The sequence below is a fragment of the Lacerta agilis genome, chromosome 2 (genome assembly GCF_009819535.1).
Source record: "Lacerta agilis isolate rLacAgi1 chromosome 2, rLacAgi1.pri, whole genome shotgun sequence".
Lineage (NCBI taxonomy): Eukaryota > Metazoa > Chordata > Lepidosauria > Squamata > Lacertidae > Lacerta > Lacerta agilis.
Window position 1 is genome coordinate 104,572,922 of NC_046313.1, and position 15,937 is coordinate 104,588,858.

The window sequence follows — 15,937 nt, forward strand, 5'->3', positions numbered from 1 at the left end:
TCATACTACAATAAATGTTGTATGTAGCCTTTAAGATGCAAGAGGAGTCATTGGTGTATTTGCTGCAAGAGTCTAATAGGCTTCTTAGCCCCTCTTAGCTTTCCAGTGTTTCCAAATTAGGTTATAATAAAGATGTGTGGCCTGGAGAAATAAGATTGAGACACTTAATACTGCATGTGTAAGATTACGTTTTGTGTTTAATCCAGAGCTATCACCAGGGTGACCAGATGCAAGAAAGGACAGGGTTCCTGTACCTTTCATAGCTGTGTCAATTTCCCTCTTCTATATAGCTGTTAAAGGCGCAGGAGCCCTGCCCTCCTCAGTATCTGGCAACACCAGGTTCAATAGTCAACTAATACGGGTTATAATCCTCACTTTTACCCAAAGGCAGGTGAGAAAAGGGTGGAAACGGCCCACCCTTTCTCTGTTTAAAAGAGCATTAACGGGTAACTAATACACACTGGATGATCTGTTGGGCACACCCTTAAGAGTAATAATTTCTGCTATGAAATAAACAGAGAAAAGTGACAGCAGCACAGAATGGCAGGCCTAACAAAACAGTGAGAGAGTGACAAAAGGAAATGTCTCTACCAAAGAATTGGTAGGTGTCACGATTGCCAGATGTGGTGGTGGTGACTAGCTTACGTGGCTTTTGTTTTTATTTTTTAAGGGCTGTTAAGCAAATTCATGTGGGATGGATCTCTCAATGGCTATTCGTTGTGGCAATTAAATAGACCCTTCATGTACAGAGGCAGTATACCTCTTCCCAGAGGAATTTTGAAAGAAATGGCTCTCCTTGTACAACAAGATGGTGGGGAGCCTGTGGATGTTGTTGGACTATGTTAAAAACAAGAGCTAAGGGGGCTCTCAAAAAAGGTAATGAGGGTGGGGCAGAACCCCTCTTCCATCCCTGTAATTTAGTCCCCGAACATAGCTGGTTTTGGATGGGCAGCCTGAGGGCCAGACTTTCGCTTATGTGGGTTGGTCTTACATGGCTGGTTTCCTTGTTTTTCAACAAATAGGTGTGGGTGGGCCTGGTGCCAATAATTGACCATGGTGTGGCAGAGGGTTAATGGGATCATTTCCACACACCACAAGCCTAATCCAGGCAGGAACCCTCAAATCGGCTATTTGTTTTGTTTTGGGTTTTATTAAGTCACAAATGGCCAAACTCTGTGCCTAGTTTGACCCTCAGTAAACAAAGCAGCGCAAGCCAGGAAACCAGCCAGTCATACTGTTGTAAGCCAAAAAATGGCTTATCTACGGCGACAGAGAGATAGTGAGGAGATCAAGGCATGTTGGCCATAGGAGGAGGCGACCCCCCCCCAGCAGCCCTCAAATTATGGGGGGAGGAATAAGGGTCCTTTATGAAATCCACAAACCCCACCTCCCTATTCCTCCCAGATTCAGCCAAACCACATCCCCCTGCAGCCTTCGAATGCAGCAGAAAACAGGGATTCTGGAAAAAGTTGGCCTTTGTGTAGTTCAAGCACCCATCTTTTTTTTTATATACAATACATGTATACAGAAGTAAGGTTTTGCGTCATCTGCCGTTTGCACTTTTTGAAGAGGCCTCCCTCTGTTTCTGGGAGTTGCAACTGTGGGGGGGGGGGGCGGTCTGTGGCAGATGATAGACATGAGGACCGAGGACATTTTTGTGTGTGCAACTGGCAGAAGGTCAGGGAGGCATCATGGAAGATTAAATACAGAGGGGAGCAGGAGTGGGAGCAGCGGACCAGGGCTCCTCCTGGCAGAAGCCGCCCGCTGTGTTTTTCCAAAGGAAGTCATTAAAAATATACTGAAGTCAGTGTTTGTGAAGTTGCCACAGTTACCATGGAAAGGCCTCTTTTGACTCCACTTATTTGCGGCAGATGCCCTTAAGAAACCTCCCACCCAAGGCCTGCCGCTTTTGGCACACACTCAATCCGTCCCCTCTGCAGTTGCCTCAGGCCGTAGCTGAAAAACATTCCTGGCATTGAAGTTGAACTTGATTCCACTGGTTTCAGCTCAGCGCTTCCTAAAGGATGCTTGTGCTAAGGAAACACTGGTGGAGTTACTGGGAGTGGCAGGGGTGTCTGTTGCTGGGATTGTGGAGGCAGAACAATAACATCCAAGACCAGGGCCGGCTCTATGATTAAGCAGAGTGAGGCGGCTGCCTCGGGCAGCTTATTTGGAGTGTCTCGAAGGGGCAGCACACTGTGAATTTATTATTGTTGGATTTTCAGTGCCAGGAAGTATTGGTGCTTGTGGGGTTCCCTGCTTCAAATGCCGAAGGCTGAAGAACCGTAGATACTTACTTGGTAGGTATGTCCCAGTGAACTCAGCTGGGCTTGCTTCCGAGTAAATAGGAATAGGATGGGACTGAAATTAACTTGGGCATTATGTGCCTTGACTTGTGTGGTTTCGGGTGACACCATTTTGCTGTTCTGTTCTTTATGTGGCAAAATTTCACAGGCAGGCCCTAACCATGGCTGAATTGCATTACCCTTGATTCTCCACCATGAGGGTGGGGTGGGTGTTTATTGTCTCTTTCTCTCTCTCTCTCTCTCTCTCTCTCCCCCCCCCCCCCCGCTTTTTACTATTATTATAGTCTTAATAATTTTGTGGGCGTTTTTTGTTGCAAACCACTCAGTGGGCTCTTGACAAAGGGCAATATATAAATCTAATAAATATATCATAATTCTGGTTTGTGACAGCTTGGGATCTGCCATTTTGTCTACTTCACTTTTAGAGCCACAGTTGCTGCTGCAGCCAACAGGGGTCCTAGAGATCTGAATTGCCAGGTTTTGTCGTGGCCTTGCTCCTGTGTCATTGAGAGCAGTGTAACACATACATGTTATGCAAGTTACACTTTCCTAGGGATTCTCCCCCACACCCACTGGAGCTGTGCAACACGATTCTGAGCACGCTTACTCAGAATTACTCACAGGAAAGTGTGCATACACGGGTGGCGCTGTGGTCTAAACCACTGAGCCTAGGGCTTGCCGATCAGAAGGTCGGCAGTTCGAATCTTCGCGACGGGGTGAGCTCCCATTGTTCAGTCCCAGCTCCTGCCCACCTAGCAGTTCGAAAGCACGTCAGAGTGCAAGTAGATAAATAGGTACCACTCCAGTGGGAAGGTAAACGTTTCCGTGTGCTGCTCTGGTTCGCCAGAAGAGGCTTAGTCGTGCTGGCCACATGACCCAGAAGCTGTCTGCAGACAAACGCCGGCTCCCTCGGCCAGTAAAGCGAGATGAGCGCCGCAACCCCAGAGTTGTCCGCGACTGGACCTAACGGTCATGGGTACCTTTACCTTTACCTTTAAGTGTGCATAGGACTGTGGCCAGCAGAACTGTACTGGACCAGATGGAGGGATGGGGAACCCATGGCCCTCCAGAAGTTGATGGGGATAAATGGGGGTTGCTGCCCTACATCTGAAAGGCCGCAGGTTCCCCATCCAGCTTCCTCTTCCCAATACTATTTCCCTCCAGGAAGTGCACGAACAGGGAATGAATGCAACAGCTCTCCCATGGTGTTGCCCCCCAGTCACTGGAATCCAGTGGGCATGCAGGCTCTAAACACAGAGGCTCCATTTAGACAACTTGGCTAATAGGCTGCTGATAAGAGTTATTCCTCCCCACCCCTCGGAATGTGTCTAATCCCCTTTTAAAGCCATCTAAGCCCGAGGCCATCACCATACAGTCCGACAGCGAATTCCATAGATTAACTGTGCATTGCATACGGCGGCGGGGAGGAATCCTTTCTTTTTCCTGGAAGTGGACTGTGGGAATATTATGGGAGTTAGGAACAAAACGTCCTCTCTATTCGACTTTCTCTGCAACAGGGCTGGGGAAGCCATGGTCCTCTATAGTCTAGAGCAGACATAAGCAAACTTGGCCCTCCAGATGTTTTGAGACTACAGTTTCCATCATCCGTGACCACTGGTCCTGTTAGCTAGGGATGATGGGAGTTGTAGTCTCAAAACATCTGGATGGCCGAGTTTGCCTATGCCTGGTCTAGAGACTCTTGGGCTTCAACTCCCCATCAGGCCCAGCCACCCTGGCCAGTGATCAGGGGTGCATGGGAGGGCCACAGCTTCCCCACCCCCACACTACACTCTGCATATTTTTTAATAAAGCTCTGTTATGTAGAGCATGAGACGCTTAATCTCAGGGTCGTGGATTCGAGCCCCATGTTGGGCAAAAAAAAAGAGTCAGTGTGGTGTAGTGGTTAAGAATGGTAGACTCGTAATCTGGTGAACCAGGTTCGAGTCTCCACTACTCCACATGCAGCTGCTGGGTGACCTTGGGCTAGTCACACTTCTTTGAAGTCTCTCAGCCCCACTCACCTCACAGAGTGTTTGTTGTGGGGGAGGAAGGGAAAGGAGAATGTTAGCCGCTTTGAGACTCCTTTGGGTAGTGATAAAGCGGGATATCAAATCCAAACTCCTCCTCTTCTTCTTCTTCTTCTTCTTCTTCTTCTTCTTCTTGCGTTGCAGGGGTTGAACTAGATTCTATGTCCCCACCCTACAGTTGGATTCTCCGCCCTAAACTAAAACGCCCCCAGTGCGTTTAACTTTTCCTTGATAATTCATCCAATTCCTTGGATCGTTTTGGTGGTTCTTTTCTTCTCTTCATTAATAAATGTGTTTTATTCATTTTGCATCCGATAATAGACAACAATAAAGGGGACAACAATGAGTAGTATCAGACCCTAAACCTTCTGAACATGTGGCAGTTCTGTGTTAACAGAGAATTCTTAATTTGCAGAGGGCTTTGCAATATTTACTTGTGTTTTCCCTCAGGACATCTCTTTAGAAGGAAGAACAAGGAAGAACATGTCACTGTTATTCCCCAATTAGGTGATGGGAGGAGCAAGGCTGAGGAATAGCACTTAGAGTCTACAGCAGGGACACAAAGTCTTGTAGAAGGGTCAGAGTCCAGTTCTCAGTCTGTTTGTGGCAGTGTTGTCTCTCCAGATGCATTTGTCCTTCTCAGCGTTTCTTGTTTTCTCCAAGAACTACCTGGAGATGCCAGGGAACGAACCTGGGACATTCTGCTTGCAGAGCAGAAGCCCTTTGCCAGTTAGGCCAGACTTTTGATTTGTTCCGCGGCAGATGGGAGAGAGGAGTGAGAAGCAAAAGAGTCAAGAGAGAAAACTGAGGTGGGAGGAGCTACAGCACCATCATTTGGCAACCCTTTTGCAGGGTGGCATAACATTCACTAGTATTGTAGAGTCTGGATGACCCCAGGGGGCATCCAGTCCACCCCCCTGCAATGCAGGAATCTTATGTTAAGCACAGAGCCTTACATTTACATCCGGCTGGTTGCTTCTTTCCAGACGTCCTGTCTTGGAGCCCCTTGCATACAAGCAAGTGTGGTAAGGGCTGCCGTTTCTAGAGTTTGACTGGCTGTGGTTTCCGGCTTCCGTCATCCCCTTTCATGCCCTCTAGAAAGAAATTTCTGGTAAAGATTGCCCAACCTCACCTTCTGGGTAGCCACCACTCTTGCTGCTGTTTTGGCAGATTGCCTTATCTCGCCACAGAACCTGTTAGGGCTGAGCATGCACAATTGCGCAAAGCATGATGAAGAAAAATGAAGACAGCTACAATTTTTTGAGGGAGGGGGAAAGAGAACTGCACACTTGCATATTCTGAGCCGGGTTGCACCCATTTGTTTCCTGTGTTATTTCTCCTCATGAAAAATTGCTGAATTTTCCAATCGCACAATTGTTTCTGAACCACTGTACGTGGACAAGTTTGACAAGCCTCAAAGTTAAGATTTCAGGATCACAAGTTCATGGAGAATGGGTCTCTCAGCTGCTATAAGTCGTACAAACTAAGCCTCCATGTTCAGAGTACCTCTGAATAATAATAATCAATCATAAGCACACACAGGCCTGGTTCTCACATAACACTAAACCATGGTTTACTAAACTAGTTTATTAAACCATGGCTTAGTGCTATGTGAAAACCAGTTTAGCAGCTTACCTGTGGTTTATTAACTATAGTAAAAGGTTGCTCATTAACCAAGGTTTGTAGTTGGTTTATAAACCTTACTTAATGTTAACCATAGCTTAGCATTATGTGCAAATCCAGACCTTAACTATGGTTAAGGAAGTGTCACTGCCCCAAAGCTGAGAGTGAAGAGCAGTTCTTCCTGGCTTGTGCATCCTTTAATGGGGGGAAAGGGGGAGGAATGTAAGAAACCAAAGTTTAAATGATTGTCTCCCGGATGCCTCAGTTTTACCTATGGTTTGCTGTTACATGCAAACCGTGACACAGACACAGACACTGACATTATTAATTATTGAGAATAAAACACCCATCAGCAAAAATCCACCCCATAAGAGGACAAAACAGAGGGTCAGTTAAACAGGGCTTTACATATACTAGAATAACACCATCTACACCTGGCACCTAAATGCGGTAAGGAAGGAAGCCTCCTACTACATACTCAGGGGTGAGGAATTCCCAAAGGGGACGCCACTACCGAGAAACCCCACTTTTCCAGCTGCTATCTCAACCAGCAATAGGATGCAGCCTCATCCAGGAAGTCAGTCCTTAATGAGGCTTGGAATGCCTGCATGGAGGCTTAGAAAAAAGCTAGAAAATAGTTACAGCAGGGATGGCGGGCCGGTGGTCCTCCAGACGTTGTTGGGCTACAGCTCCCGTCATCCCCGACCATCATCCATGCTGCCTGGGGCTGATGGGAGATGGAGTCCAACAATATCTGGAGAGCAATAGGTTCCCCATCCCAGGATTGCAATATCTCATTCTGGTATCATAACAAGCTGGTGAGGTGGGCCTGTTTTGAGAGATAGCGGCTTGCACAGAGCCCACTCATAGCAGACCAACTTCATCTTCTCACCATCTATTTCTTCACTGTTTGAAGTCACTTCCGCCTCGCCAACCCCAGCCTGCATCACAGTTCTTCCAAAAACAGGAAGCAGTGAATGTGTGGGGCGGAAACCAGAGGCGGCAAGAGGCCTCTGCCATGCACCGAGTGCACCCTGGCTAGCTCGACTCAGGAAGTGGGTTGTTGCACTTAACTAGAGATGGAAGGGAGAGGCAGGCAGGCAGGCATGGGGAGGAGGTTGGAGGCTACGAACGGGCCAGAGGGTTGTCTATGGTTCCTGGCTATGCTCAGTGAATTCCAAACAGAATGTAGGATCAGATGTAAAACCCAGGCTCCCATCCTCTTAAAGACATGTTTCTGTCCTTTGTTTCTCTGGGGCGGCGGCCGGGGGGGGGGGGAATAATCCAGGCAGTATATCTGTGCCAAAGCTTCCTTGTTCGAGAAATGCAGCTGCAGCTTCTCCGCCCTGTGTAGCTGCTGGCTACCAATTTTAACTTCTCACGGTTTCCGGCCACAGTCCTTTGTGTGCACTAGAGCTGCTTTTGCTTCTGAGCATGCTTTTGGAACCCCCGCCAAGGCAGAGAGTCGTGGTTTGGGGTGGGGGTGTCAAGAGCTAGCTGCGATAACCTGTGTGCTGTGCTGTGTTGCAAAGGCGATTAAAACCAGCCGTAGTTAGAAAGAAAACACATGTAACATGTCTGGTACAGACCTGCCTAAACTAGCGCTGCCATATGTCTGGATAGGATATTCTCAAACATTACCAGGATTTCAAAGGCGGAAGTCCGGAAGGTGGACTTTTCTTTAAATAATAATAATAATTTTTTAAAAACTCAACACGGTGTCCCGGTTTTTATTTTTTGAAACCCCCCCCCCAAAAGCAACATGGTGCCAAAAGCAGTATGGTGAAGGCACCTGGCTGATGTCAGAAGGCAGTGAGTTCCAAAGTTTGTGTGCTGCCACAATAAAATACTGATTTCTTGCAAGTATTACGTTGCACCTGCAACGGTGCCAGTTTCACAGGTCAAAGTGCTTGATAAGGCATATCTCAGGGATCAGCAACCTTTTCCAGCCGTGGGCCGGACCACCGTTCCTCAGACCATGTGGTGGCCTGGACTATATATATATTTTTTGGGGGGGGGGGATGAACAAATTCCTATGCCCCACAAATAACCCAGAGATGCATTTTAAATAAAAGGACACATTCTACTCATGTAAAAACACGCTGATTCCCGGACTGTCCGCGGGCTGGATTTAGAAGGCGATTGGGCCGCATCCAGCCCACGGGCCTTAGGTTTCCTACCCCTGGCATATATGGTGTAAAGTGATCCTGTAAAATCTTACGGTTGTGGGTTCGAGCCCTGTAGTGGGCAAAAGATTCCTGTGTTGTAGGCGGTTGGACAAGATTATCCTTGAGGGTCCCTTCCAACTCTATAATTCAATAGTAGCACCTTGAAGTTTGCCCAGTAGCAAATGGGCAACCAAGGCAGATCTCTGAGCAGTGGTGGCAGATGCTGACAAGCCCTCACTCCTGACAGCAACTGTTCTGCAGCATTCTGCACTAACTACAACTTTCTGATGAAGTGCAAGGGAAGCTCCACGTGGAGTGCCTTGCAGTAATACAATCTCGAAGTCACCAGCGTCTGAAATGCTTTCACACTTTTCATGAAAGTCACGAATATGTACAATTCGGGGGGTGGGGCGGCAAAGGGTGTTTAAGGAGATAACAGAAATCACTGGGTGAAAGCTGACCGAAAGTCCAGAGGTAGCATTATTATCAACGATGGGGTAGAAGGTTCGCAGGCCATGAAGGACTTGCTCACAAATTTATTGACAGCTGCACGAATTATTATAGCTAGGAAGTGGAAGGGGCAAGCGGACTATAAAATGGAAGAATGGTATAAAGAGGTGTGGGATATAGCTATTTGTGATAAATTAACATGTGCCATTAATGTAAGACGGGGAATATGCAGGAGAAATGGTTTCGAGGAGATATGGAGGGTGTTTGTAGAATTTGTACTGTTAAAACGGAAAGGGGTCAAACCATCGCAAGGGGTGTTGAAATTTTGGGAGGTTGGATAGTTTGCACATTTTTATTCTTATTCATTTATGATTATTATTTTGTCAAAATAAAAAAGATTTTTTTAAAAAAAAGAAAAGAAAGAAATTCAAGAAAAAGAAAAGCCACGAATGTGCTTCCTCCCCCTCTTTCACCCTCGCGAGGTAGTTTTGGCTGAGAGGTTGTCACCGGCTAATCTGTGGCCCTTCAGATATTGGATTCCAACTCCCATCAGCTCAGAGAGATTCCTGCCTGAAGTGCTGGAGAGCTGCTGAGCTCTGTAGACCAAATGGTCTGACTTGGTATAAGGCAGCAGTTACAGGGTGTTTGTGACACGCATGCAGTTTCGGTTCAGATCATTAACGGTTCAGCTTGCAGGTGATTCTCTAATTTTAAAGCACTTCCTCCAGAACCGTAGAGGTCTTTGTCGTAGGCCACCTCGCTTGCTTCTGCTTGCAGCAGTCTTATCGGTTGGGATAAATGTGGGTTAATCTGCAGGGAATTAATGTGGGTTAGAGATAAGAAGATCCTGTCTCGGCAGGGTAGAGGGCAGGATTAGAGCCAGTAAATCCCAAATGCTGCACCACGGCACGCTGGTGTCCCAGAAGAGAACTGCTATGAGAAATAAACTAATGACATAATTAAAAGTTCCTGTGAGCCCAGAGGATTTACCGGTAAAGGAGGTAGCCCATTGTAACTCTTCGTGCTACATAGTACTCAGCCCTGTGTGGGAGGCAGGAAATTATTTCCAGCATCTGCACTGGATGCCTGCGTCACTCATAATTAGTTGACATCCATCCGTCTCGGGAGACAGTGGAGTGCACCTTGAGGGGTGAGATCAAGCTGTTGGGCACTTGCAGCGCCTGCTGTGGCTGTAGATGCGGGAGAGACATGTTTTGTTGCAGCTGGGGCAGATGAAGGTGGCCGGTTGTGCTGTTGCAGATGCACTCCTAATAAAGCAACAAAAGAACCACTCTTAGAGGAGGCTGCCTATTCATCTCTACATGAGTCATGGACTGGGGTTGCAGGGTCTGGAGTAGGGATTGCCCTTTCCCTTACCACCTTTTTGGTACGAGAGTATTTTCCTGTTTTAATCCAGAGCAGGTGGCTGGAGGGCAAGGTGGGGCTGTGGAGAAGAAATGTGACTCACTCATCTACCAGTCTGGAAGTGTTTCTGGTTGTACTTGTGCCCAAGTTAACCTTTCATATGAGATCATAAAGCAATACCCTGTAGTAGGGTTGCATGCTCTGCACATCTTGAGAAAGCTGGTGGTTCATTTTAACCTGCTGGTTCCTGTACATAAGAGGGTTCCATACTTGTAAAATGAGTTTGCTACCCATTTCTTGTATATAGGAGTTCGTAGAATGGGCCCTCCACCCCACACGATAACATTCATGTGTTGTAGCTGCCTATCCTTTCTTCCCCAGCTAATAGCAGCTTTTAGGGATGGGGAATTAAGATCATAACAAGGACTAGAGGAGTAGATGTTGAGCAACTGCTCTGCAGGCAGAAGGGCTCAGTCCCCAGCATCTCCAGGCCAGACTGGGCGAGAACTTACTCTGAAATCTTGGAAGGCCCCTGCCAGCCAGTGTAAGACAGTACTGAACTAGATGAACCAATGATCTGACTCAGTAGAAGGCAGTTTCCTATGTTCCAGCCTCTCCCATAGGCAAATTCCCCGATCTTCAAAGCCGCCGTACGGAGCTGGCAATTAAAAAAAGAAGCCCAACAGTAATTGCAAGGTATCCTAATCCTAGATCTCCCAAGTCACTTCCAGATTGGCAGGAAGTATCCTGGCTCACCCAGTCGAGAGAACCTGCTTTGCGTGCAGACAATATCAGATTCATTCCCTGGTATCTCCAGTTAAATGGCTCGGGCAGAAGGTGATGAGAGAGACATTCAACCAAGACCTTGGAGAGCCGCTGCCAGTCAGAGCAGACAATATTGAGCTAAAGGAACCAGTAGTTTGACCCCAATATAAGGCGACTTCCCGTGTTGGTCCTCAGTGAAGGTGCAAGAAAAATATCTCCTTTCCTGCTCTGCTTCCTGTTGTGAAATTTACCCTCTCTCTGACGGCATCATTACAAAGCACAACTGGGTTTATTTAATAATTTTCATTTTTTTAAAGGGGGTGTGTGTGTCATCAGAGCAGCAGCACACAAGGTTGAATTCTTCCTTCCCCTTGCGATTAAAAGCTCCTAAAGGTGTGAAGGGGGGGGGGCTAATTTTCATCAAGATTGCAGCTGGGGAAGAGAGGGTTATACCTCGTGCATTGCCATCTGTGTGAAAAATTGGCACGCACCCCTTACCTTTTGTTAGATAAACAAAACGAAAACTCCACTTGTATTTTTAATTGATGTCTCTCGTATCAAGTGTAGTTTGGCCCTGAGGGGGGACGGTCTCAGTACCCTGGGAAGAGGAGAGAGCAGGCCTTGTTTGTGTACTGCTGAAAACCGCCCTTTAAAGAGAAGTCTGTTTTCCTCCCTTAACTTACTTCTGGTGTACAGGAGTTGCAGAGCATTAAGGACTTAAATGGGTACTCGTTAAAGCAGAAGTTCAAATTCAAATTCAAATTTATTGCGGCTATAAGCCCATAAAAACATAAAATATGGAATATATGACATAAAGTTACAGCAAACCATAGACCCTGGAGTCATAGGGAAACAAACCACAGCACAAATACAAGTTTTAAAATTGCAACCAGGGAGCAGAAAACAAAAGTATTAGTGATCGTGTAGTTGGCCACAGCGCCTTTTTTGAGATATGACAGAGTTTAGAAACCTTGCCACCTGCAAGGTTGTATAGGAGTCATTGTCTTGTAGGAGTAAGGCAAGGTGTGACTCAGCTGAAGTTTACTGTGTGAATGTGGCCGAGATCAGAGTCTGGGTTAGTTAAGCTTTAAATGCCCGTTAACAACTCTGCTGTACTCGCAGTCAGAGTGGATTTTCGCTCCCCTCGTGCTCGCAGTGGTGGAAGTGGGTGCTCATTGGGCGGGCCTGAAATAGTCGCCGTTTCTCAATCTGATACCGCCTATAAACCAAAGAGACATTTCGTTTCCCAGCCTGCATTGATTGGTGCGGAGAACAAGGTTGTAGTCTTGTGTATGTTAGTCTTGTGGTGGGCTTAAACCAGAGAGGCCTGCCTTCAAATGCTTTCACTGGGTGCCGTGGGCTTTTCATCATTCTCTGCCTGATCTACCCTGCAGGGTTGTTGTGAAGATCACGGATGGCATGTGAGGCACTTTCAGCTTCGCCTGCCCCCCCCCCAAAAAAATCCTGGCAATTGTAGTTTAACGGTGCTGGCAGTCAGGAGACACTCCCCCCCCAAAAAGAGCTAAAATTCCGAAAGCGATTGGTTGTTAAATCACATTGGGAATTGTAGCTTTGAGAGGGAAATGGGGTCCGCTAACAACTCTCAGCACCTTTAACCAGCAACCAGGTTCTTTGGGGGAAGCCATGACTGTTTAAAGCTGCATGGTACTGCTTTTAAGTGTGCAGTGCAGGTGAGCCCTTGGGCAGAGATGGGGATTTATAGCTAAGGCTGTAAGCAGAAATGTGTTTGTTGCAGGCATCTGACTGCTTCCGCCCGCACAGCGTTTCCTGTTTAAAAGGAGCCGCCTAAGAGCGCCTGTGAATTTTATATATATATACAGTATACGTCTAGCATTTTGTGGAAGAGCTTTAGAGTCAGACCTGGGTGAAGCTAAATCGGACTGGACAACAAAGGTGGCATTAAAATGGAACTGCAGATCAAAGAGCTCACTTCCGCCTACACTGCTGTTCTTTGTTAAGAATATCCTGGCTGGAGAGGTAGAGCTACAGTGAGACCTGCCTGCTTTTCAGACTGGACATGTTGTCCCCACTCCCACCCCAAAATGAAGCCCCTTTTCTCTGGCAGCCTCTTTACATCTACGATACAGGGCTGCAGCTGGGGTGCACACAGTGCCGGATTTATATATAAGCTAAACAAGCTATAGCTTAGGGCCCCACTCTCTTGGGGGGCCCCAAAAAATTTAAAGGAAAAAAACTGGATGTACATTTCCAAAATATAAGATAAAAAAACAAATAAAACCTACATACAGCAACAGTGTTTTGTGTTGTATAGGCTTCTATAATGTAAGTGACGGGCCCCGCCTGCTAGCCTGCTCCCTAAAATATCACTGGTTTGCTCATTTCTATATATAGGGTGCCTACATTCTGCATGGACTGGTTGCAGGGCAACATGGGCAAATGGCTTTAGATACTACAGTGGTACCTCAGGTTGCGAACGGGATCCGTTCCGGAGCCCGGTTCGCAACCCGTGACACGCACAACCCGTAGCGCCACATCTGCGCATGTGCGCGACTTGATCCGAAGTGCCACATCTGCGCATGTGCGCAACGCGGCGAACCCGGAAGTAACTCGTTCCGTTACTTCCAGGTCCACTGCGGTGCGCAACCCAAAAACGCGCAACCCGAAGCAAGTGTAACCTGAGGTATGACTGTATTAGGTCCATAAATTACCATATAGCATATATTCAACAAAAAAGGTGACAATTTGTTGTTGACAAAGGACAGCTGGACATATAAAGGGCCCCATTCACCTCCAGTAGCTTAGGGCCTCATGAAACCTAAATCTAGCCCTGGATATGCAACCTGCGGCCTTGCACATGTGAAACTCTAGCTCCCATCAGTCCCAGACAGCATGGTCAATGGCCAGGGACTAATATGCAGAAGGATATTAAGTTTGTAAATTGAGATAAAGAGAAATGAAACAAAAAATAAAATAAAAATTGGCATGGCAGTGAATATCCATTCCACAGTAGGAATGATGATGCTTAGAAGCACCCCACTCCAGAAAAAACCCCACAGGCTAAACTTAAGTCTGACACACCTCAGAACAAAACACAGATAAAAGAGCAGGCAGTGTCCCACCGCCAAACCCCTCTTTAAACATTGGGAGGGACAGGGGGCCTGAGCAGGCAACACGAGAGGTGTCTCAGAGTGCTATTAGGGCTGCCATGTGTCCAGGTTTTCCCGGACACGTATGGGAATCAGGCTGCAGAAATGGCACCCGGGTGGATTTTTGCTGAATTGGCAAAATGTCTGAGAAAACCTGAACATGGGGGGGGGAGACGTTCCCCCCAAAAGCTCAACAGCTCTGACCCCCCCCCCCAATGGAAATGCTAGCTATACTGCCTATGGGTGTCATGATGGAGGACCTCAGATCTAAAGAATCATAGCATTGTAGCTATCATGCCCATCTCTGTAGTAACAATCCTGTAAACGGGGCAGATTAGGGTTCAACCAATGCATGACTTGGTGTTCAAAAGCTCCAGGAAGAAAAGCAAACCGCAATCTCACCCCTTTGGGACTGGGATCCAACTGCATACCTGAGTCTTTTAGTGCAGGGTTAGCCAGTGGGTTGCTCTCCAGATGTTGGACTACAGCTCCCATCAGGCTTGACCATTGGCTGTGCTGACCAGAGCTGATTTGAGATACAGTTAAACAGCATCTGGAGAGTGCCACGTTGGCAGCCCCTGTTCTAGTGTGCAGTCGCAGGAGAGGCAAGTCTAGGGCCAGGGCCTTCTCAGTATTGGCCCCGACTTGGTGGAACAGTCTATCACAAGAGACCAGGGCCCTGCGGGATTTGGCATCTTTCCGCAGGGCCTGAAAGACGGAGCTGTTCCACCTGGCCTTTGGGTTGGTTTCTGTTTGATATTTATGCTTCATTCTTTTATTAGTGGGTTATTTGAAAATGAGACTGCAGTTTTAATATTGAATTTTTAAATTTGTATTTTAATCTGTTATTTTAAATTGATTGTGTTTATGTTTTTGCTGTGATTTTAATTAGTGTTAGCCGCCCTGAGCCCGGTTTTTGGCTGGGAAGGGCGGGGTATAAATAAAAATTTATTATTAATATTATTATTATTAAGTCAGCCGAAAGAAAAAAAGGTGCCTTCTTCGTTCTTAAGCAGAGGTTGTCATGGGTGCTTTAGCTGAGAACCCTGCAATGCAGGGGGTTGGACTAGAGGACCCTTGGGTCCCTTCCAACTCTATGATTCTTGAAACCCCCTTCCCTCCGATCCCAATAGATATAAACAGCACTCCAAGGCTCGTGTTGCAGGCTGGCTGGAGCCCTGAACAACAGCACTCCTGGTGGTTGGGGAATTGCAGCAACATTTTTTGGTTGGTGTTTCAGGTCCTTTATGTTTGAACTGGCCTGCTAAATTAAACCCACCACCCATTCATTCACTTAAACACACCTTTCGTGCCGCCTGGAGGTCTGCTTTGTGATGATGCTGGTTTTGTAGCTCCATCATTTGTTTTTCAGTTTGTTTTCATTTATTTATTATGCTTGTGAGCCACTTTGAGAGCCCTGTGCAAGACTGAAAGGCAATATATATGCTGCCACTCGGCCAGGAAGTACCTGAGACAGCATAAAAACTTTAAAAAACAGCAGGCTGCCTCAAAAGTGCTGAAACTCACTAAAAGCTGGCATTAAATTCAAAGCAGCAGCGTAAAAATACACCACGAAACCGTGGTAGTGCCCCAGCGGTGAAAGCCACAGTCAATTTAATTACTCATCAGTACGTAGCGACTAAAACAAAAAGGTTTTTTTAAATAAAAATAAAAATGAAAGCAATAAGATCAGTCACAACAAAACCTAAGCACACCACAAGAACAGTAAAATAATGAGTCCAAAGAAGGTTTATGATTATCAGCATATTACTATCTTGTGCTTACTGCCAGGAAAAGCTTTGTAAAACATCAAATGACATCAGTTGCCTGCAAAATGCTGTTACTATGGGGGTGGCCAAATGGGTTTCCCTTGGGAAAGAGTTCTGCAGCATGGGTGCCACGATAGAGACAGCCCCTCCCTCTCCTTTTTATTTATTTTCTGAGCAATCAGTGGGACGTCAAGCACAGACTTTTCTCCCAAATCTTGGATAGCAGCACAGAAGGTACAGAAGAAGACAAGTCAAATGAAGTATTCATTTATTATTGTTACTTAATCCTAGCTTTCCTCCTAGCAGCTGAGGGTGATGAGCTGAGCCCTTATTCAC

The 15,937-nt window shown here is 46.7% G+C and overlaps 1 protein-coding gene across 1 annotated transcript in view; it reads left to right on the plus strand.

The window, feature by feature from the left end:
• Nucleotides 1-15,937, plus strand: part of PPP1R18 (protein phosphatase 1 regulatory subunit 18) — a 43,814-nt gene that overhangs the window by 15,286 nt on the left and 12,591 nt on the right. The gene's annotated exons all lie outside the window — the stretch shown is intronic.